Source organism: Acanthopagrus latus, chromosome 1, assembly GCF_904848185.1.
Source record: "Acanthopagrus latus isolate v.2019 chromosome 1, fAcaLat1.1, whole genome shotgun sequence".
In the NCBI taxonomy this organism is placed as follows: domain Eukaryota; kingdom Metazoa; phylum Chordata; class Actinopteri; order Spariformes; family Sparidae; genus Acanthopagrus; species Acanthopagrus latus.
The window spans coordinates 19,165,115-19,168,282 of record NC_051039.1 but is presented as its reverse complement, the minus strand read 5'-3'; the positions used below and the strand labels follow the sequence as shown (position 1 = coordinate 19,168,282).

Genomic DNA, 3,168 nt, shown 5'->3' with positions numbered 1-3,168 from the left:
GGTGAGTTGAACGCCCCGCCCCTCCCCCGCGCTCCGTGCTGCGTTCAAGAGCTTCACGTAAACAAAAAAAAAAAACAAAAAAAAAAACCTTGAGTAATGAGACGTCGCCCCTGAATTAAAAAATAAACTTTCAAAACACAGTAGATGATGTTTTCTTGGCTCACATGCTACTTTAAAAGACTAATGCCACAAGGAAGCGCAGAATGACATTTATTTTGATTGTGTTTCTGTAATAGAATAAAAAAAAAAACTTGACGTAACTCATACACAGTCATCCAGGAAGTGTTGTCATCACTTCTGTGTGTGTGTGTGTGTGTGTGTGTGTGTGTGTGTGTGTGTCTTGTAGTTGAAGAGGCTCAGTGATACTGAACAATAAATCATTCATCCAATAGGACCGAAACCACAGAGAATCAACAGCCGATGTTTAATTCACTTTTCAAACACAAAAGACAACCATTCTTCCTTGACAGCAGATTTGCACTTTTCTTTTTCATTTGTTGGTTGGTTTGCCAGCAGGATTATACAAAAAATCTACAATATGGATGTCCATCAGGCGTGGGTGGAGGATGGGTTTCTCCACAAAATAGATCACATTTACTTTTGATCCAGATCGAGTTAAAGGGACAGATTCCAGGATCTTTCGATCATTTTCGTTAACATTACATGGTTTTTCATCATTGTTGTTAATTTCTCAGGCAACTATGCATTGATCTTGATGCAAAAAAGGCAGCATGTTTGTGTGGGTTGTATCTATGAATGGGTGCACAATGAGACTGTGGGGCCATGGCTGAGGTATGCACTCTACTGAGTGGCTTTCTAGTTTTAAATTAAGTATTTTGGAGTAACAGTTGGACAAAACGGCAATTTGAAGACTCACCTCTCAATTTGCAATGGACATTTTTCATTATTTTCTGACATTTTCTAGACTTAAGGACTTATTGATTAATTGTATAATAAACATATTTGTCAATAATGAAAATGGGATTTCAGATGCAGCACTATTCTGAATCTGTACCTAGCATACAAATATCTGTGAGATCTTTTATAGTTGCACATCTGAAAAAAAAAAAACTTCTATTCTTAAACATTTACACCAATGATCAACAGCTTTACCTGCAATACCTGTGTGTGTGTGTGTGTGTGTGTGTGTGTGTGTGTGTGTGTGTAGGAATTCAGAGCCCTGTCCATACCTGCAACAGGAGCAGGGGTGTGGCCTTGCTGATGTGTTTAGCGCTGAAATATGACACAAAAAAACAAGAATAACTGGCCATGGAGAGATGTAACAAATGTGAAGAAGGCAGACCAACATGTAAGACAGAGTATGTTCATATATTTATGTTTTAATGTTTTTTTAGTGAATGTCATGTAAATACAGAGCAGACTTGTCTTTCTGGTATTGTATTCTCTCTTTACTAACAACTTTAAGAATAACTTAGATTTATTTGCCAACAAATATAAATTAAATCAAAAAAAAAAAAAACAAAACTCAAAAAACAGATGATCTCAGTGTATTACTGCAACATATCCCAAACAAGGGGAAGTGTGTACCTGCACGTTGTCTCCCATCCACCAATGAGCTTTTGGTTTAATTTCCTACCATATATGGCCATCAGAGAGGGAAGACAGAAAGAGAAAGATTTCCAGAAAGAGAGCTGAGAGGTGGAGGGAGGCGTGGTCTATTGTTGTATTCATGCTGTGGTGTAAAGTTTCTTTACAAAACCCCATCATTACCCTGAGCCCCAGCACTCCTGTTGTTTCATATCTGTCACACATCAAAGATGGGCTGATTGAAAATGTAGGAGTGGCATGTTGCAGCATGAATGAACAAGAGCAAGGACCCACACTGTTAGCTTCATAAGGTGTGTGTGTGTGTGTGTGTGTGTGTGTGTGCGTGCGTGCGTGCGTGTGTGTGTGTACACACTATGTTTTATGACTAAATTAAATGTAGGCAATGAAATAAAACTGTTATACACAAACTTTAGATTTAAAGTTGTAGTAAACTTTTTTAAACAATGCTTTCAAGGCCATAGGTATGTTGGAAACTGTCTGTAATTGTTCTGACTGTTGTTGAGTTACATATCATGCAGGTATCCTCAATAGCTACAATCTTTTTAGTATGATATTCCAACTTTGTTTCTATCCCTCTTCCAAAAAAGAGAGAATAACGAACAGTAAATGTTGCACTAAGAAGTCTTTGACTTTAGAAGATACCAATTTTATTTGTATAACTCAGCCAACTTCTGTTTATCTTCAGAATGTATTATTGCATAGAAACAGCTTTAGAAAAGCGATGCTGTTGGTTCCAGTTTCCTCCTGTTCACTAATGTCAATGTGTCAGCTGTTCATTGAGTACTGTTTTGAGACAGAGTTATCAGAAATGATCCTTCAACAATTTATTTCCCTTAAAGGGTAACTCCACTTATCTTACACATTGATGTGTGTTTACAAGTCCTGAGGAGAACTTCTCCAATTGTACAACATTGTAACACTGTTTACTGCATTCTGGGCAGTTTAAAAGCAGAACCAGAGATATCACATTGACACCTGGTGCCTACATTACCCACAATGCACTGTAGCCACTGAGTGGCATCTTTTGAGGAAATGTATCAGATTTCGTGCAACTTCCTCTGGAGTCTTTCTGCTACTTTCTTCACATATGCAGCAGTATTCAACAACACCTGCAAACACACTTTAATGTGGAAAACTGGCAGAGTTACCCTTTAACTTGTTGAACCACGTTTAGTCAAACTGTCTTTCCTGTGTTTTACATTAGTAGAAGTACTTATGTACTTGTATACACTTAATATTTACCAAAATTCACCTCAGCAGTGACACAGAACAGTCATGACACAGAAGATCGGTTTTGCTAGTTTTTCAAATCGCTAATTATTTTCACATCTGTCAGCTGTAAACCATTTGTGTATTGTGTTGTGGTGCACACTGTGAAAACAGATGTCATCTCTCAAGCTGGTTAAGTGTCTTTTCATCCAAACGTCATCATATTGGCTCAGTTTTACAGCCACAGGGCACAGTATATTGTTAAACCACTTCCTGCAGCACGGGCTGCTTCAGGACAGAAAAACTGTCTCACAAAAAATGGCCTCAGTGTAAGACATCGTAACAATCACTAAAGCAGGAGACAAAAGTGTGTCAAGTCAGTTAAAACAT

The 3,168-nt window shown here is 37.9% G+C and overlaps 1 protein-coding gene across 2 annotated transcripts in view; it reads left to right on the top strand.

The window, feature by feature from the left end:
* The window catches only part of LOC119026695, a 1,024,654-nt gene that overhangs the window by 43,908 nt on the left and 977,578 nt on the right, over window positions 1-3,168 (top strand). The window lies entirely within an intron of this gene.